The sequence below is a fragment of the Phyllostomus discolor genome, chromosome 1 (genome assembly GCF_004126475.2).
Source record: "Phyllostomus discolor isolate MPI-MPIP mPhyDis1 chromosome 1, mPhyDis1.pri.v3, whole genome shotgun sequence".
NCBI classification, from domain to species: domain Eukaryota; kingdom Metazoa; phylum Chordata; class Mammalia; order Chiroptera; family Phyllostomidae; genus Phyllostomus; species Phyllostomus discolor.
Window position 1 is genome coordinate 167,602,400 of NC_040903.2, and position 21,750 is coordinate 167,624,149.

Here is a 21,750-nt window from a genome sequence, read left to right on the forward strand (position 1 = left end):
AATCTGTAGATTGCTTTGGTTAGTATGGTCAGTGTAATGATGTTAATTCTTCCTATCTATGAACACCATATGTTCTTCCACTCATTGTATCTTTTACAATTTCTTTCATTGTTTTATAATTTTCGAAGTACAGGTCTTTTACATCATTAGTTAGTTTTATTCCTAGGTATTTTTTTTTGAAGCAATTGTGAATGGGATTGTTTTAATTTCCTGTTCTAATAGCTCATTATTGGCATATAAAAATGCAACTGATTTCTGGATATTAATTTTGTATCCTGCTACTTTACTGAATTCATTTATGAGTTCTAGTAGTTTCTTGGTGGAATCATTAGGGTTCTCTATGAAGACTATCATGTCATCTGCAAATTCATCTGCAAATTCCAATTTGGATGCCTTTTATTTCTTCTTGTCTGATTGCTATGGCTAGGACTTCCAGTACCATGTTGAATAAGAGAGGTGAAAGCAGGCAACCCTTTCTTCTTCCCGTTCTTGAGGGGAATGCTTGTAATTTTTGCCCATTGAGTATAATACTGGCAGTGGGTTTGTCATGTATGGTCTTTGTTATGTTGAGGGATATTCCCTTTATTCCCAGTTTGCTGAGAATTTTTATCATAAGTGAGTACTGGAGTTTATCAAATGTTTTTTTCTGCCTCTTTTTATATGATCATGTCATTTTTTTATTCTTCATTTTTTTAAATGGTGTATCACATTTATTGATTTGTGACTTTTGTACCAACCTTGCATTCCTGGAATAAATCTGACTTGATCATGATGTGTGTTCTTTGTTATGCATTGCTGTATTTGGTTTGCTAATATTTTGTTGATGATTTTAGCATCTATATTCATCAGATATATTGGCCTATAATTTTCTGGTTTTTTTCTAGTGTCTTTATCTGGTTTTGGAATTAGGATAATGCTGGCTTTGTAAAATGACCTAGGAGTCTTCCCTTTTCTTGAAATTTTTGGGATAGTTTGAGAAGAATCAGTAATCATTCGTCTTTGAATATTTGGGAAAATTCACCTGGGAAGCCAACATCCCATCCAGGACTTTTGTTTGTTGGGAGTTTTTTGATTATTGCTTCAGTTTCATTAGGTGTAATTTGTCTATTCAGATTCTGTGATTTTTTCCTGATTTAGTTTTAGAAGATTGTATGTTTTTAGGAATGTACCCATTTCATCCAGGTTGTCAATTTTTTGGCATATAGTTGATTGTAATATTTTCTTACACTCCTTTGTATTTCGTTGGTGTCAGTTGTTATTTCTTCTCTTTCATTGCTGATTATTTATTTGGGTCCTTTCTCCTTTTTTCCTCAATGAATTTGGTTAAAAGTTTGCCAGTCTTATTTATCTTTTCAAAGGACCAGCTCTTGGATTCATTGATCTTTTATATCATTTTTAGACTCTATTTCCTTTTTTGTTTTAATTTTGGTAATATACATTAACATGAGATGTACCTTCCTAACAAAATTTTAAGTGTATACACAGTGTTGTTAATTGATGTGCACATTTTTGCATAGTCAATGTCTGGAACTTTTACATGTTTCACGGTTGTAACTGTGTTGTTACATATGACAGGATTTTTTTTAAAGGCTGAGTAGTATTTCATTGTATGAATATACTGCATTTTCTTTATCCATTCATTCATCAATGGATATTTGTGTTGTCTCTACATCTTGGCTGATACAAAAAGTGCTGTAGTGAACACAAGAGTGTAGATTTAAAAAGAAATCTTCAAGATCTTGGCTTCACTTCTTTTGGATTAATACTCAAAAGTGGGATTTCTGGATCTTGTGGTAGCTTTATTTTTATTATTTTGAGGAACCTCCAATAGTGACTGTACCATTTTACATTCCCACCAATAGTGTTTAGGGTTCTAATTTCTTTACATCCTACTACTTCATTGGTTTTTGTTTATTTTCTGTTAATGGCCATATTTACAGGTGTGAGGTGATATCTAATTGAGTTTTGACTTGCATTTCCTTGACAATTAATGATGTTAGTAATCTTTTTATACACTTCTTAAGATGTTTCAAAGAACACTTACTTGTAAGTGTAACACTTACATTTACTTGTAAGTATTCTTTGAATAAATTAGGTTTTCTTACATCATTTAAAGTAATATTTACATCAATGAAATGTCAGTGAAATAAAAGATACTGAATTTGTTGAAGTCTTTGTTATGGGATTTCAATTGTACCTAACAAGAAAAATGTTTAAATACACTTCTGGCCAAGATGGAGGTGTAGGTAGACTCACTGTGCCACCTCGCACAACCAAAAGGAGAACAACAACAGATTTAAAAACAAAAAACAACCAGAACTGGCAGAAAATCAAACAGTATGGAAGTCTGACAACCAAGGAGTTAAAGAAGAAACATTCATCCAGACCAGTAAGGGAGGGGTGGAGATGGGCAGCCAGGTCAAGAGGACTCATGGCAAGTTGGTGGCTGGTGGACTTGGCTAAGTAGTGGCTTACAGACTGGGCAGTCCCACATTTGTGTGCAGATAAACCAGGAGGAACACTAGGGAGCAAGACAGCACAATGCAGGGTTCCTGTACTGGGAAATAAAGCCACAAACCCTCTGGCTGTAAACACCTGTGGGGGTTAAGGTGGCAGTGGGAGGAACTCCCAGCCTCACAGGAGAGTTCATTGGAGAGACCCACAGGGTCCTAGAACGTACACAAACCCACATACCAGGGAATCAGCACCAGAAGGGCCCACTTTGCTTGTGGGTAGCTGGGGAGGTGACTGAAAACAGGCAGAGAGTGGAGTATGTGGCACTGTTCCCTCTTGGACCCCGCCCCCATAAACAGCATCACAACACAACGATGTGGGTTGCCCTACCCTGGTGAACCCCTAAGTTTCCACCCTTTACTACATAACAGGTGTGCCAGAGGGAAAAAAAATGGCCCAAATGAAAGAACAGTTGAAAGCGTGAGAAAAAATACAACTAAGCGACAAAGAGATAGCCAACTTATCAGATACAATTCAAAACACTGGTTATCAGGATGTTCCAGAAACTCACTGAGTACTTCAACAGCATAAAAAAGACTCAGGCAGCAATGAAGGTTGCATTATGTGAAATAATTAAAAATCTACAGGAAACCAACAGTGACGGGAAGGAAACCAGGACTCAAATCAATGGTTTGGAGCAGAAGGAAGAAAGAAACATTCAACGAGAACAGAATGAAGAAACAATAATTCAAAAAAATGAGGAGAGGCTTAGGAACCACCGGGAGGACTTTAAACATTCCAACATCTGAATCATAGGGGTGCCAGAAGGAGAAGAGGAAGAGCAAGAAATTGAAAACTTACTTGAAAACATAATGAAGGAGAACTCCCCCAATCTGGAGAAGGAAATAGACTGCCAGGAAGTCCAGGAAGTCCAGAAAGTCCCAAAGAAGTTGAACCCAAGGAAGCACACACCAAGGCACATCATAATTATATTAGCTAAGAGTGAGTAAAGGTAAGCAGAGAATCTTAAAAGCAGCAAGAGAAAAGGAGACAGTTACCTACAATGGAGTTCCCATAAGATCATCACCTGATTTCTCAAAAGAAACCTTGCAGGCAAGAAGGGGCTGGAAAGTATTCAATCAAAGTCATGAAAAGCAAGGACCTATATCCAGGATTACTCTATCCAGTAAAGCTTTCATTTAGAATAGAAGGGCAGATGAAGTAGTATCCAGATAAGGTCAAGGTTAAAGGAGTTCATCATCACTAAGCCCTTATTATATGAAATGTTAAAGGGACTTATCTAAGAAAAAGAAGATAAAAAATATGAACAGTAAAATTACAACAAACTCACAGTAATTAACAACCAAACCTAAAAAGAAGACAAACTAAGCAAATAACTAGAACAGTAATAGAATCACAGAAATGGATATCACATGGAGGGTTATCAATGGGGAAGTGGGAGGGGGAGAGAGGGAAAAAAGGTGCAGGGAATAAGTAGCATAAGTAGTAGGTAGAAAATAGACAGGGGAAGGTTTAGAATAGTACAGGAAATGTAGAAGTCAAAGAACTTACATGTACAACCCATGGACATGAACTCTAAAGGTGGGGAATGCTCATGGGAGGGGTAGTGCAGGGCAGAGGGGAGTAAAGGGGGGAAATGGGACAACTGTTATAGCATAATCAATAAAATATATAAAAAGGTGTTTAAATGATAACATATATTAGAGTGGAAGTAGTCTGTAGTTGCCCATTGATTGCTTTTGACTTAGGATTTTTAAAAAAAATTTATCTGTAAATGTTACGAACTTATTTAAAAATTTCCAAATAAGTATAAACTCATTTTAGAAAAAGAGGAAAACAGTAAAAAGGAAGATAATAATAATCTAACTTTTCAAATAAAACTATTAGTATTTTTTGTATTTCCATCCAGTTTTCCCACCACAGGCATTATTTTAAAATAGTTACCATAGTAAATACGCAGTTTGTATTTTTCTTTTTTTTTAAAAAAAAATCTTCACCCCAGGACATGCTTATTGATTTTAGAGAGAGGGGAGGGGAGGGTGAGGGAGAGGGAGAGAAACATCCGTGCAGGAGAGAAATAATGATAGGTTGCCTCTCCTACCTGTCCCATCTGGGAACTGAACCCACAACCTAGACATGTGCCTTGATTGGGAATCAAACACACAACCTTTCGGTTTATAGGACAATGCTCCAGCGAACTGAAGCACCCCAGCCAGGGCATATCTTGCTTTCTTACTTAACACTGTCATGGAAAGAAATTTTTTATTAAAAGAAGCTTAATAGATAAAAGGGAAAAAGTAGAATAGTGTGTACATTCAGATTGAATGGTTCCAAATTGGAAACAGAAAAAAAAAAGCTCTTAAATAGGAAAGTAGAAAAAGCAGAGATGTAAGATACTACTGCAAATCATTAACCTAGGAGAAAGTGAGAAATAGTATTGCATTATTGCATCTTAGAAATGTAGACATGAATCAGAACACATTATATTAAATCTACATCACAATGAGCCAGATGATTCTACTGTGTTTTAAAGTTTTATTGTTTAAGAATTTATCTATGGATTTTAAAAATAAAGTACATTTTAACACTTATTATATTGTAATTTAATTATTTTTATTTTAATCAACTTTTTGTTCATTAGAGAAGCTCTTCCAGGGCTTACATTCTGTTTGTTGAATGAATCAGAATCATTGTACTCAGAGAAAGTTAAAGATTTTTGACTGATTCACCTTACTAATTTTTCTACTTTTCTACTTATTCTGATTTTTTATTAGTTTGATTTTACACATTTTCTAACCAAAATTAAATAAATCTTTGCCTTTGTTAAAATTAAAGCTTTTCTCTCTGACTCCAGTCACATGTGATTTTTCAGGTTAGTTTCTTACAGGACTGTTTTTAGGGTGACATCTCCTGCTTGGAAATTTAGTATTTTTTTTTAAGAAGTTGGCTTTAACAGTTTAATATTCTTTTTTTTTTAAAGATTTTATTTATTTATTTTTAGGGAGGGAAGGGAGGGGGAGAGAGAGAGAGGGAGGGGGAGAGAGACACACACACACACACACACACATTAATGTGCGGTTGCTGGGGGTTATGGCCTGCAACCCAGGAATGTACCCTGGCTGGGAATCGAACCTGTGACACTTTGGTTTGCAGCCCGCGCTCAATCCACTGAGCTACGCCAGCCAGGGATGAAATTTAGTATTTTTCAATAGTTCATAGATTTGTTATGTTTTCCACACAAACTATGCTGTGAGGTCAGTAGGTATAAAATGTAAAGGAGTATATGGGGGGAAGACTTCATCTGTTTTATTGACTATAACTTGCCTGGTCATTTGTAGTGCCAGTAGCCTACCACACAGAAGGTGTAAAAAGCAAATATAAGAAACTTAGTGGGGGAATTAATGACAAAGTATGGTTCTGACTCACAGTAGGTCTTCAGTAAATAAATACTGAACATAAATTGTTAAGTTGTAGAAATAGATAATTATAGAAAACAGTAACATAATCATGGTTTGTTTGTTTGTTTTTTTAGATTTTATTTATTTATTTTTAGAGAGAGGGGAGGGGTGGGAGAAAGAGGAAGAGAAACATCAATGTGTAGTTACCTCTCATGCACCCCCTGTTGGGGATTTGGTCCATAACCCAGGTATGTGCCCTGACTGGGAATCAAATCAGTGACTCTTTGGTTTGCAGTCCACACTCAATCCACTGAACTAAACCAGCCAGGGCTACATAATGATGTTTTCTATCATTTGTTACCTTACTCTTTTTAAACAACCCAGTGAAACATTACAGGAAATGATTTTGTGAGTATAGATCATTGTAAACACTTGGAAACTACTACATGCAAGATGATTTCCAGGCACCTTATATACTGTCTCTTTCAAGGAGGCAGAGCCAGTGTTACCTGATTTTCACAAATGAGGAAACTGAGGCAAGAAAAAAGATGTGACATTCAAGTTATACAGTTTAAACTGTGTTTGGCCTACTACCTTGAATCCTCCCTTCCATACCCCAAATGTGAAGATATTTCTATATTCTAGGGTTTTATTCTCATAAAAACAGGGAAAAAGTTGATTTTGGTGAAACTTGAATGCTTTTGCAGACAGGGTGAGTACCTTTATGTTGAATTCTCAATTGTATCACTGTTTTGCTCTATGGTTAGACTTTGAGAGATGACATCATGTACTGTAAATAATCACTCATTCATGTTGAGGAGGAATTTTAAACATGGAAGGCAATTGCTGCTGCAGGCTATCAGTATTTCAGTCAGAGGGGAACTGATATTTGAAGAGACAGTACCACAAATGGGAACTCCAACTTAGTTCCGGTCACTTTATTAAGCAGCAGGTAACATACCTCTCACAATTTTCCTCATTGACAGGATTGTCAAATGAATTCTCTTGCATTAAGAATGAAAAGGTTTTTCTGAAGTTTCAGACAGCTTACATTTATTGAGCCTTTACTGTGTGATAGACAATGTACTGTTTTCTAAGTATCATCTCATTTATTTTGATCCTTAGTCTGAGTTATGTACTATTAACAGCCCTATTTTACAGAGGAAGCAACAGGCATATCTAGAAAATGGAAAAGGATTGTACTTGGGCCCAGTTGACTGACTGTAAAGCATATTCTCTTGTTATGGCTTTGGTAGTCCCAGAGTTACTGTATCTAGTCTACTTGCTTTGTTGAGCTGAACAGACAAAGTCAGAAACTAATGGATTATGGACGGAAATCAGCTAGATCCATTTTTTCTGGCACTTTTAAACGTTTGGAATAAATATACAAATGTTTAGAATATGTCTGTTTTTCCTTACACTATCAGTAAATACTTTTCTCTGAGGCATACCAAGGGTGAAATTGGGAGGTTTTCCTGGGACAGCAGGAGATTTGGAAGCCAGCCCAATCAAAGATAAGAATGCTGTTTTGAAGAAAGTCTAGGGGAAAAGTAGACCAGGGATTCAGATGTTGAGAAGAGATGGGAAGAATACTAAAACAACTAAGATATTTGATACTGTATATGGATATAGAATAGGGTAACTATTCTACTCAATGTAGTTCAAGCCTTTCCACTTTGGGACTTAGAATTCAGTGCATATTCACTTGCTGAGTTTGTAGAAGACAGATGTTTTTGTTTACCGTGAAATCAAAGTATAGTGTTTTCCCTTCCTGTTTTTCTTTAAAGTAGCTCTAAAGAAATTATAACTTCATATCCCCCATCTTGTTAATGACATAATTGAGAGAATTATTCTGTGTTGACCATAGTTTTTCTCTTAGAACTTGAAGGATGTCATTCCATTGTCTCAGGCCTCTATTGTTTCTGATAAGTCGCCCATTATATCATTTTCCCCTAATTTAATCTGTCTCTTTTGATGATTGTATATGTTGGTGTGAGGTTGCTGAGGTCATTGGATCTGCAGTGCAAATTAATGTTTTGCATTGATATGAGGAAATGTTCTCATTCCCTACCCCCCATATATATTTTCTACTTCTGGTACATGTAGAGTATTTTAAACCATTTAATGTTTTCTAACAGATAGCTAAGGCTCTTATTTTTTTCTACTTCATATGATAATTTTTTATTTGTTTGTGTTCAGTTACACTTACTATTTCTTCTGCCTACAGTTCACTTTAAAGCTTATTCAATGAATTATTTTATTTTACACACTGCAATTTTAAGTTCTAGAATTCTCATTTTCAAATACTTTTTCCTACTGAGAATCTCCTATCTGTTCATTCATTCTGACCATCTTTTTTCTATTTTTTAAAAAAGTCTTTGAATATTTATAATAGCTACTTTAAACTCCTTTGCTGCTCACTCCAACATCTGTGTCATCTTGGGGTATGTTTGTATGGAGTATTTGTTCTAGACAATGTCACATTTTATTTTTCGACACATCTATTAATTTTTTATTCATATCAAGAAATGTATAAGGACATGTTGTAGAGGTTTTGGTTTCTCCTGAAAAGTTTTTGATTTGGTAAGTAGTTACAGTATTGGTTGATTATTTTGAGGCTTGCAGTTAGGCTTTGTTAAGGCAGGTCTGTGGAAAGCCTAAATTATTTACTATGCCCTTGTAATTAGTTTCCAACAGTGAAATTTATACTCAGTTATTTTAGCCTTCCAGCTGTTAATTTCAGTAGGTTCCTTGTATTCTCCCCCACATTTATGATGTTTAGAGTTCAGCAAGGACTTAAAGGGAGTTTTAATGTAAACTTTTGGACCTCCCCAAATAGTTACTTTCTCCTTTCTAGAAGTGTTTCCCCTGGTTACTTTCCAAGACACACTGAGATTTTCAAATTCTGTTTTCTGGTTCTTGAAGCAAAGAAGATAGTGGCTTTCTGCTTGTTCAGCCCACTATATTCTATGCTGACTGGGCAATGTCCTCATTGGACAAAACATGTTGATTTGGATGTTAGCCAGTATGTCTAGATTTGGTTTTTCACTGATCAGACCAGTCCTTTCCAGTGTCTGCCTACTTTTGTTTTTACTTCCCTGCCTTCAAATAGTTGTTTTTAAATCTTTTGTTTATAATTTACAGTTGTTATTTTCAATTTAGTAACCCCAGGGAAATGGTCACTGAACATTTGGTTATTTTATAAAACATTTTTCTCACCCTGTAAGGATTTCTCATACTCCCTTTTAGTCAGCGCTCTACCCCAAAACCACCAATCTTTATTTTTATAACTATGATTTTGCATTTTTTGTTTTAGATATATATAAATGGAATTAATTTTTGTATCTGCTTTCATTAAGTATAAGGTTTTTGAGATTTATGCATGTTGTTGCATTTGCCTCTGATACATTTTTTGTTTTGTTTAGCAATATTGCATTGATTGAGTAAACCAGGTTTTTTATCTATCTTTTTTTATTGATGGTCACCTGGATTGTTTTCAGTTTTAGCTAGTATGAATACTGTCCTTAATATTTGTGTAAAAGACTGTGGGTGTACATTTTTATCACTTTATCTTGAGTAAATTTCTAGTGATAGTGTTGTGTTAGGGTATATGTATTTTTGTCTTGTAAGAAACTACCAGTTTTCCAAAGTGTACTATTTTACATGCCCAGAGACAATATGTAAAATTTTAGGTGCAGATTTTATTTTTATGTCAAGATTATAGTGTATTATAAATAGAGGTAATTTTTAATACATGTCTTTGATTCCTGGTAAATGATTTTGATAAGTAGTCCTCTATTTTTTTTTCATTTTTTAAAAAAATATTTTATTTATTTATTTTAGACAGAGGGGGAGGGAGAGAAACATCAATGTGTGGTTGCCTCTCACGTGCTCCCTTCCTGAGGACCTGGCCCACAACCCAGGCATGTGTGCTAATTGGGAATCAAACTGGTGACTCTTTGGTTTGCAGGCCTGAGCTCAATCCACTGAGCCATTCCAGACAGGGATCTTTTTTTCATTTTTTATTATAATTTTTCAGTACCATTTATCCCCCCATACCCTCTTCTACTTCCCCCCACCCTCTCCCTCCTGCAAAGTAGTCCTCTATATTTAAACTAAAAATATTCTGAGTTATATGTTTCAAGAATGATGGGCTTTATTTACACAGGCAGTATCCAACTTTTTAAACTAGTTTTAATAATTCCAAAAGTTGGATGTGGGGGTAGCTTGTGGATGTAATTAATCATCTGTATAAATTGTTTTTTAAATGACTTAAATTTATTTTTTATGCGTTAGACAGTAACTATGAGAGTTCAAAATTTTAAAGTCTGTGCATGGCAATAATTTTTGCTTACATGTTATTGCAATAAATATACATGAATGTGAAACAGAGGGTGTTAGTTCATTGCATTAGAGCACTGTGCTAATGTGAGGGGTTTCACTTGAGTGTCACCCTGGTTTAGATACTTTTGTGCTTTGATTATCAGCTGTATCCTTTATGATGGGATTCTTATAAACTCAGGCTGTTCATCATTGGGACTGGGGAGAATAAATATAAGTAGATAAATGTAAAGGTATAGGTGCTACTAAAAAAATTCTTTCCTTATATTAATTAGCAATGTCATTTTGTATATAAAAAGTTTTTTTTTTTTTATTAATCTTCGGCCCTGGCTGGCATAGCTCAGTGGATTGAGCGCAGGCTGCGAACCAAAGTGTCACAGGTTCGATTCCCAGTCAGGGTACATGCCTGGGTTGCAGGCCATGACCCCCAGTAACTGCACATTGATGTTTCTCTCTCTCTCTCTTTCTCCCTCCCTTCCCTCTCTAAAAGTAAATAAATAAAATATTAAAAAAAGAACTTTCAATTGGCAAGTTATTAAAAAAAGATTTTTTATTAATCTTCATCTGTGTATTCAGCACTTGTAGGTGATGCAGAATAAAAGATGAATGTAGTCTTTGCTCTTAAACTAATTTGAGACCACATATTGGGTGGTGTTTTCATAAGAACTGTACAACTTCTACACTTTGCGACATGGGTTTATAAGTATGATTGATATAGTATTAAAGAGAACCTGGTGAAGATTAGGGAGATTGGACGAGTTGTACAGCTGAGGTGGAACTGAAAATGAGCATTAAACTAATAAGACTTATTAACTGTAGAGGAGGGAGAAGTACTAAGAGGAATGAGAACAATGAAATTTTTATGAATGATACTGTGTGTAATGAATATGCCTCCTCATTACAATCAACAATTTAAATAGTAAGACATTGAACTCTGTAGCCCCTTGAAGGCAGGTTCTCTGTGTCTTGTGTATCTCTGTGTCATCAGTACCTAGAATTCTCCCTAAACTATGACTATATATATGTCATAGTAGGCAATTAGTATTTTTGGCTATTAGGGTTGGAAAATGAGATGCAATTATAACTGGATTTTCAAAGGCTTTAAACATAGGAGGGACAAAATCTAGCATAATTGACAGTAAACATTTGTAGAACAAGTGAGTAGGTATTCCATTTCATATTGAAGAATTTGGGAATTATTCTATTGGCAGTGGGTACTGGATATGTTACTTTTTACATCTATGGGCAATATATTATACTGACAGAATATTATAAGCAGGTGAAGAAATATGAAATAGTATTTTAGGGATATTCAGATAGACTCTAGCAAAAGAGTCTAAGTAGGATACCAGAAAAGCCCTGAATAAAAAGGTGGCAGTAGAAATGGAAAAGTTGCCTCAGGAGTTATTCATAAGGAACACTCTAAGTATAGGAACAGTGAAGGGTGAATTAAAGATGATGCCATTTTGCAAGTCTGGTTGACCTGAACTATTGGGGTAGGACAAAGTAGGCTAAATTAACAGCCATTATTAACTAAAAGATAAATTATAAGTAAAGGTATGAATTAATAACAATAACATAATAATAAGATAAATAATACAATAATTAATTAATAAATAAGACAAGAATAAGCTGTTTCATGACCTCACAACTATAAACCTACATTTGCCCACCCTGTATATTATAGTACTATCTGCAGAATTAGAAATGTTAATAATTAGGGTCCAAAGGCATATGAGGAAGAGATGAAGGCTATCTGAAGAGTTTGGTTTTAGATATTACGGGTTTTAGGCAATGGCAGGAGAACCAAATGAAAGTTTCCAACAGAAATTTGGTGATTTAAGACTCAGAACTGAACTTTAGTCTGGTAATGTGCATTTGAAAACTGATCATTCAGAGGGAACAGTAAAAATCATAAAATTACATGAGCAGTTCAGTGGGTAAAGCATAAACTACAAAGAAAATGGGATAAAGAGCAGGTACTTCTTTTTTTTTTTCCACACAGAAGGGGAAGTAGCAATAGAGAACCAAAGGTTAATGCCACCAAATCTTAGAGAAGGAAGGTGATTAATAAGATTGAATGTCATAAAGCACCAAAGGGGTAAACAAAATAGGGCCTATTGTCCATCACCTATTTTTGTAAATAAAGTTTTAATAGAATACAGCTACTCTTTATTTGTTTGTGTATCACCTGTTTTTGTGCTACAGTAGGACAGTTGAATAGTTGGTAAAGAGGACGTATGACTCACAAAGCCTGGAATATTTACTTGTCATCTACAAGAAAAGTGTACTGATCTGTCTGCCATAGAGATCCAAGAAATGAAGACCAAGAGAGGGCCTTTATATTTTATAATTATGATAACCTTTGATGACCTGGAAGAGTTCAGTTTTATCCTGTAAACAAATGCCTTTTGTATGCCTGGTGTTTTGTTTTGCTGGTTTGGTCTAGGAAGAAGCTAAATGGTAGATAGTAACAAGAGATTCATAATGAGTCAGTGAATAAATTATAAGGAGTGAAATTGAACAATGTATATTTTTGTTTTGTGGAGAAATGAGTGATGGCTTTTAAAGAGTATATGAGGCAGAGAATTTTATAGGTATGGGGTAAATATGAAGAAAACATTTTTATGGAATTCCTCAGAGAAAGGCAGTTTGTTGCCATTACAGGAATTAATGGTCTAAGACTTGAACACAGGGAGTACACAGGCCTCATTACAGGAAATGAATAGAATTGTTTGTGGAATTAAGTTAAGAATAGTAATTGCTCACACAGCTGTTTTTAAATAGCAAATTGTGTTAGGTAATCAGCAAAAATCTACTGAAACATACTTGATAGTTATACAGAAGTTGCTTTATTGGTACTGACTTATGATCTTAATGGGCACTATAAAAACAAACTAAAAATCTTTGCATGAAGTTTTTACAGTGGTACAATACTATATGGTTTTTTAAATGTGCAAATGCAATTACAATATTTTCATCTTCATTTTCCGGCCACCAAACCCAAATATAACTGTCTTATTCAAGAGAGCAAAAGCATGAACTTTAGGAGCTCAGGTAACAATGAGGTGTTTTTTGAAAGGAATAGTATCTATTTGATTGCTTCTCTGTTTGTCTTCCTCCCTAGACAAAAAATGTAATGTTTTATCATATGGTTGGATTTAGGTCTACTATTTTATATATTCCCTGTTTTTTCAATCTGAATGCTGTTCAACTATACTTCCTTCTTTTGGATTTGGCTATTTGTTAGGACTCCATTTTAACTTACTTGTTTCTTTAGTGATGCTTTTTTAAAGGCTCTCTAAGGGTGTTAATATACATAATTAACTTCTCACAGTCTATTTAGAATTAAACTACTTCATATAAAATGAAGACGTTTTGTGACCTTATAGATCTATTTACCCCCACCCTGCCTTCCTTTATGTTGTGTTCATCAAATAACTTTTAAAGAAGTTAAAGAGAAAAAATAATCTTTTATATTTACTATTTCTAATGCTCTTTCCTCCCTTGAGAGCCAAGATTTTTCTCTGATAACATTTTCTTCAGCTTGAAGAACTTCTTTTAGTATTTATTATATTGCAGTTTTGCTGGCAGTAAGTTCTTAATTTTCTTTTATTTGAAAATGTATTTCACTTCCATTCTTGAAGGATATTTTTTTGACCTACATCTGTCCTGTTGCTTTAAAGATGTGTTTGCATATCTGCTAACATTCATAGTTTCTGATGACAAATCTGCAATAATTTGAACTGTTGTTCTTTTGTATGTATAATGTATTTCTTTTTCTCCCACCAAGGTCTTCTCTGTAATTTTGCTTGTCAGAACTTCGACTATGATGTGCCTAGATTTGGGTTGACTTAGTGTCTTTAATTGGTAAATTTGTGTCACCACATTTGTGAACTTTTTGGCCATTATTCCTTCAATTTTTTTCCCTTCCCTGTTCTTTTTCTCTCATTATGCCTATGTTAAACTTTTAAATATCTTTTCTTACATGTGTAAGGTCCTGATCATCTTCTTTTGATCTCTTTCCTGTTTATCCCATTGAATTATTTCTTTGATCTGACATCAAATTTACTCACTCTTTTCCTCTGTCATAGCTGCATTCTTTTCTTAAACCCATACAATATTTTTTTTAGATTTTAGATACTTTGCTCTCTAAAACTTCCATTTGTTATTGTCATTTTTGTCTCTGGAATTTCCATGTTTTTAAATTTATTATAATCATATTTCCTTTACTTCATTTAGCATAGTTACAGTATCTGCTTTAGTGTCCTTGTCTGAAAATTGCAGTATCTCAGTCATTTTGAGGTTGGCCTCTCTTGGTAATCTTTTCCCTTGAGATTGGGTCACATTTCATTGTGAAGGATTGTCAGATTGTATTAAGGATATTGTGAATGTTATTTATGGAAATTTTGTTTTTTTCGTGTTCCTCCAAAGAGTTGATTTTCTTATTTTAGTGAGCCATTAATTGGATTAGACTCAAAGTGAAAACTCTTTTACCTGTGTTTGGCAGCTCTTCAAATCTCAATTTGATTCTTTTGGCCTCAGCTGCGAACTCCCTTGGGTCTGCTCTGTGAATGTGTGCTCTAAAGCTCAGCCAAAAGTCTTGGGTAGAGATATGAAGGGAGACCTTCCAAACTGGAATTTATTTATAAAAAATTGTGTATTTATTCTTATACTTATCAAGACTTTTTTTTCCATTGCTCAAAACAGTTTTTGAACTTGTCGATTTTGATGCCTTTCAATGCTTCTGCCATTTTTTGTTTCACCTCTTCCACGTTGGCAAACCATTTCCTTTTGAGGACTGTTTTCATCCAGGAAAACAAAAAAAAGTTGTTTGGGGCAAGATCAGGTGAATAGGGAGGGTGGGCCAGGGGGTCATGCTGTTTGGGTCAAAAACTGCTAAACACTTAGAGCAGTATGGTATGGGCAGGTACACTCATTAATCACCCATCATGAAATGGGCAAAGGTGTTGAACGGATGCTCAAAAAAAAAAAATCACTGAGGCTGAAGACAGCCTCTCACAACACCACCAGCTGGTACACAGGAACAGATGGGTTCTTAGAACACTCTCCTAGCGGAGGAAGCCTGTACTACAAGGGGCCCTCCCTCCAGAAGATAGTTTCAGTTTTGGGGAGTGAATTCACTTTTTTATTTTTCTTCCTTTTGGGATTCTATCCTTACTTTTTGGAGACTATGGTTGTGCTGTCTCTATCCTCTTTTTCTTCAAGCCAGAAATACAGCAGCCTTTTATTGGGATTTTAGTTCTTACATGCTATGGCTGCCGCTTGTCTGCAGGATAAAGCTTTAAGAATGAAAAATTCACCTGTGCTGACCTCTAAAAGCTGTTAAAAAGAAAAACTCATTCTGATCTCTTCTTCCTAGTTTATAATTCCAACCCAAGTCAGCTTGTTTCTTTTCACTCTCAAGAGCCTTTAGGTAGTTGTTTTATATTTATATCCACCCCCACCCCTCCAGTTTATAGTAGCTCTCAGGAGTTTACTGCATTATATTGGAAACTGAGTTCAGCAGGTCAGTTTTGAGATTTACTCCAACATATTTATTTGCAAGCTGTTTTGAATAATACTATTCTCTTTAAAAATAGTAATTATTGGGTCTTTTCTTTTTAACTTATCTTATAGTTACTGAATTTTTATAACATACTGTCATGTGAATGCCTTAATTTTATGTATTCTTAACTAGTTAGTTAACCTGTTGATGCAGAATACTATACTTTGTTAGGTACCAGAAGAACATAGAGATGAGCAAGATATGTTGCTTTTTATAAAGTTTTATTGATAGGATATACATGGAAAAAATTATACTGTTCAAGATATAATAAGTGCAAATTAATTTCTGAAACAGTGTGATTAATTTAGAACTAGTTAATGGAGAATAGTTTCTCAGAGGAGGACGTTTGATCTTAGGGTGATTCAAATTAGAAATTCTATGGGGGGTGATGAAGGTAGATATGAAGGAAGGAAGATGAAGAGGGCCTAGGAAACAAAAGAAATAGACTATAAATATGTGACAAGTCTTGGCATGTTTGGGGAGTGACTAATGTCTTGATGAGGTTGGAGCATTGAGTTTTGGGTAAGTACTGGAGCTGCAAATGTAGATTGAGGCTACCTTGCAGAATATTATGCTCAGGAGTGAGTGTTATTCCTGAAGCAGCAGAGGATCACATTTGAGGAGTGATTGGATGTGATCCAACTTGTGTTTATGGCAAGATAAGTGTGCTGGCAATGTTAACTGCATATTGGAACAGAGACATAATAGAAGAATTAGCAATACACAGGACCTGATCCAGAGTACTATATATGTGAAGAGAACAAATTGGGATTGTTACTCAAAATATTGCTGAGGTAGAAATTAATACAGTGAGTAACTGACTGATTAAAGGAATACAGAAGAAGAGCGTTAGCAAATTCAAGAGAATCATTAAATTTCGTACCACATTTGTAAATATCCCAACATCATGTTGAGTATATAAAAATTTTTTGGAACACTTCTTATTTAAAATTCCTTTTATAGCACTGTACTATAAGGTGATGCTATAGTGAATACAAAGTGATTTTTCAAAGGGCATATGATCAAGGTCACTTCAAAGTAGTGGTACTTAAGTTCTGCGTGTGATTTACCTACCAAGCCTAGTGAGCTTTTAGGTTTCTCTAAAACTTGTAAATAATTTTTGCTCTTTGGAGCTAGTTATTTGTCTAGTTCATAGAGTCATTTACAGTCTAACTGCTTCTCTCTGGAATTTTCAAAATATTATTCAGTTATTAAAAATATTGGTTTTGACTATTATATAAAGAGGAATGAGAAGCCAACAAATAGGGAGCCAGTTTCAGCCCCACTTTTGTTGAATGAATTGTATTATTTCCACTTAATATATTCATTTCTTCCATAAATATTAGTACCTACTGTTTATCAGACACTATCTTAGGCATCGTACATATAACAGTGAATAAGACAAATGACATTCTTTTTTTTTTTTTAAATGAAGCTTTCAATGTGCTGGGAGAAGACAGACAGTAAAACCTCCTCCCATAAGATGATATTTGAACAAAGACCTGAAGGAAATTAGGGAAGGTACCATTCAGATATCTGTGGGAAAGCACTTTATGAAGAAGGAAGAGCACGTGCAAAGGCCCTGAGGAGGAAGCATGCAGGGCCATGCTGACATAAAGTGACCCAAGAAAAACAATAGTAGAATTTGCTTCAGCAGCCCATATACAGAAATTGGAACAATACAGAGAAGATTAACTTGGCCCTGTGCAAAGATGACACCCACATTTGTGAAGCGTTCCATATTTTTAGTGGGACAACTGTAATAGCGTAAACAATAAAATATTTTTAAAGAATAATTTTCTTATATAAAAAAAGAAAGAATAGTAGGAGATGAAGGGAGAGGGGTTGCAGGCAGAACCTGTAAAACATTGCAGACCAGTGGATTAAATTCTGAATGAGATGGGAAGCCAGTGGTAGATTTTGAGCATAGGATTGTCATGATTTGAGTTGTTTTTAAAACTCATTCCAGTCCCCATATAGAGAATACAAACTGTGAGAGGGGCAAGAAGGGAAACCTTCAGGATGCTATTGTAATAATAAAGGTCAGAGATGATGGTGGCTTGGACTAAAATGATCATGTTAAAAATGGAGAATCATAGGTCAGATTTTGGAAATGTTTATAAAATAGAATCTAGTGGGACTGTACCACTGAAAGGCTGAGTAGGCAGATTATTTTGCTGAGATTGATCCAGAGTGAGAGAAAGGCATCAAGCCCCTTTAAAAAGAGTTGGCTGTCTTTAGTGTCTCTGTGGAAGAAAATAACTGGCAATGTTTTTAGGTGAGGATTTTGGTATTTAGACTGGAGAAGGGCAAGGCAGTTTGTCTCAGGTGCAGTGAGAGGGTTTTCATTGTCCAGAGACTTGACAGCTAGTTGAGAAGTGGTTTAGAGACAGTTCAAGAGCTTTGTTAGGGTTAGAATGTCTCTTCTAGGTTACTAGACAGTTCCTGACGTGGTATAAAATACCTGCTTATGCTGTGGGAAATTAGTTTTAACCCTTGGCCATCATGTAATTTCTGTTTTTCTTAAAGAGGTAGACCTGCCATTTCTTTCCAATCATTTACTCTTCTTCAGTTAAATCACTGGAATATCCTTTTTAATTGTATCTTTACAGGGAATATATATATATACACACACACACACACACATGCATATACATATATGCATATGTACATATATGTCATGACTAATCATAGTAACACAGTAAAATCACTGTGTTTGAAAGTCATTTTCAAAATTAGTTATTTTCTTGAAATTAGCCATACCTTATTCTAGGGTACTTTGGTACCAGAATATCCCTACCTGTAAATCTTTGTTCTCAATAATACCAAACAGAAATTGTCATTGAATTTTAAAGGGTGGCCTGAAAAGGCAAACTCTTTTCATCTTTTTACTAGTCTTATTTTCTTGAATACTTAAAATAAACCTTTTTTAACAGTTTATTGTGCAGAATTTCAATTTTTATGAGTAAAAATTTCTATAACCAACCAGTTATATATTTTATATGAAGTAACATGTCTTAACTTCTCTTAAATTTCTTTACAATTTTAGTATTTTCATAGCTTTCTGTTTTATTTGTCATTAATTATAGCAAAAAATAAAAGATTTCCTGTTACATTCAATTGACCCTATTTCACAGTGAATTTCTAGAAAAACACATTGGTAGAGATTTATTTCATGACTATCAAAAATCTAAAAAACAATAAAAATGGTGGTGGGTTTTTGGGATGTAAATTATTTTACAATTGATTGCAGCTTTTGAATTTTATCTAAAGGAATATCATTACTCCATAAATAAAACTGAGTAAAGAAACTATTGAAGAGCCACATTCAAATCTTTGGTTATCTGATATAGCTATCTCCAATGAGATTTTTTTATATCAAATCATTGATTGTATCACCATATAGCAGAGAGCAATCATGCAAAGTATATTATCTTTCCCTGATTTATAGGCGGTAGGATGTGATTTTATTGTAGTGCTACCAAGGCATATTGTGTGTGTGTGTGTGTGTGTGTGTGTGTGTGTGTGAGGGAGATAGTTAGGTGACTATACAATTCCCAGTGCTGTTACTCCCAACTTTAGCTTCTTTTCCACAGGGGTAGACCTGGTGGGTATGATGTCAAGCCCAGTGGCTACTGCTAACTTGTTTCTTCTTACAAGCTCTGCTTCAGGGCTATCTTAACTACTCTTCTCTCCATTCTTTGTATTGTTTTTCTTCCTTTCATTCCTTCTCAGCTCACTAGAGTCCCTACTAGTACCTAAAATATTTTCCTAATTTCAAACCTGTTTCTCACTTTACCCTCTTCTCCTAGTCTGGGTCAGCGGATATTTTGGTTATAGTCTAGCAGTGGCAAATGGGAAGGAAAGGAACTGGTCTGCAGCTTTGCTCCTCATTGACCCCTTTTACCTCCAGGCAGGTCTTGTCTGAACCTCACTAAACCTTGAGTAATGCTTTATGTACACAAACTCTGTACTTCTGGAGCCCATATGGGGGGAAAACAGGTATTTACAGTATACAAAAATCACTTCCTCCCCCAAAAAATCTGTTTTCAGTTTTTGCTAATGGTTAAAAACCTGCAGAAGTCCATGGTGCCCTGCTTGAAGAATGAAAGAAGGGATAGGATAGAAGCTATGAGAGAATTTTATGATTGACACAAAAAAGAAAACAGTTTTGGTCAAAAACAAAAGATAGTGGCAGTGGAAAGGAAGTAGGTAGATTATAACTGAGTTCTTCATAGAAAAGAGAGTAGTGCCAGATGTTGAACTTTGCCAAGAAGTTTTCTTGCCCTTCCAAGAGTCTTGCTCTCTGACACCTCAAAAACTTGGTTTCTACCTTTTATTCCTTCTCTAGGGTCCCAGCCTCTTAAAGAATTGGCTGTGTATATAGTAATTTATGATTTGTTCTATTCCTTTTTTTATTAATTGTTTTACAAAAGAAGGAAACAGGTTATTTCGTTGAATTTACAAGCCATTGTTTTTAGATAAATTATCTAAATTTTAGTACTTGTTCTTTACTGGAAAATATGAAATAAAAATAGTGTGCCTTTTAAAAGGGGACACATGGACTCAATTTACATTGGATTTTATTTAATTGGTTCAATTCAGAAAAGCGTGTACTTGAGGTTCTATATATAAAAGATTAAAAAAGAAAAGGCTCATTTTAATCTCCGTATTAAATTATTCATTAACTTTTAATCTTACTAGGTAGAAATAGATTAGATTAATCAGAAAATTAAGCAAGACTCAAACTCTGCCACTTAATTATTCGTAAACTTTCTCTTTCATCTACCAATTTAATCTGTCAGTTGTGGAACTTGCTTCCTAAAATTGTTGTATTGGTATAGATAGACTGGAAATGAGAAGGAAAGAAAATGTTTGGCAGTGATGTTATAGATGCATCTTAGTAGAAATGTTTTGTCTCCTAATTACCATAATTGTAACTATGGTGTATTTTCTTGTCAGTAAGTACTTTTTCAGATTTTGATCAACATGTATAATTTTTGTATTAAGCTTATTTTCTGTGTGTAAGGTTTTTTTTTTTCCTGATTACCTTGATCTTATAGCTGAAGCTTTGGAAAGTTGATTATTCCTGTCATATTTCTATGTTTGTACGGCCATTGTGTTCAGCAGAAAGGAGTCATTCATTGATGGTTAAGATGACTCTTGCCTTTGTCAGTGCCAGCCATGACCTTCTATTCAGAGTCTGTATATATTAACAATAAAACTATAGAGCTCTAAGTTTAAAACCTAGTCATACCCTTCTTATTCTATAGCATCCTTTGTGAATCCCCTACTATGTCCACTATTATTGGTATGTAGAACTCTTTAGCTGGTGGCTTAATTAACTATCATTTTATTTAATTAATCTTTGCTCTTCCTTCATGCTGTGGAAGTAATTACTGTCACTTGATGAAAATTGAGTATGTGTTTGCATAGAATTTCATACATTCTTTTAAAGTTAGAAATGTTTTCTGTAATAGGCACCCATCTTTTCTGTATTATCTTTTACAAATGTATTTAAAACAACATAAAGTCCTCATATTTATTAATCATCTGATATAAGACAGTTCAGTCCTAAACTGAGTAAATTATGGTCAGATTATTTTCATTAGGATGAGATCACCAAATGAATTTCCATTATATGTTATTAATGTTCAATGAAAGCATGGTTTCTCCTACTTCCCCCATCTCCACCAATCTATTTTTTATCTCTATGAATTTGTACCTCATATAAGTGGAATCATACAGTTTATGTCTTTTTGTGATTGGCTTATGTTTTAGCATTTGTAAGAATTTTATTTTTCTTTGTAATTTCAAAATTATTACTAAATATATCCATATTTGTATTTATGTATAAATATATTTATTTATGGAAATAAATAAGTTATGTAAACAAAAGGAGATCAGCAAAATGTTTTGCCAAGCTGTATCACAATTCCCCTGATATCAAAAAGATATATATTTACA

General features: G+C 34.5%; 1 protein-coding gene and 1 non-coding gene across 2 annotated transcripts in view; both read left to right on the top strand.

Moving 5' to 3' along the window:
- The window catches only part of TCF12 (transcription factor 12), a 377,803-nt gene that overhangs the window by 120,586 nt on the left and 235,467 nt on the right, over nt 1-21,750 (top strand).
- LOC114493594 lies at nt 17,429-17,530 on the top strand. The gene has a single exon (XR_003684228.1). It is a non-coding gene; the product is annotated as a U6 spliceosomal RNA (small nuclear RNA).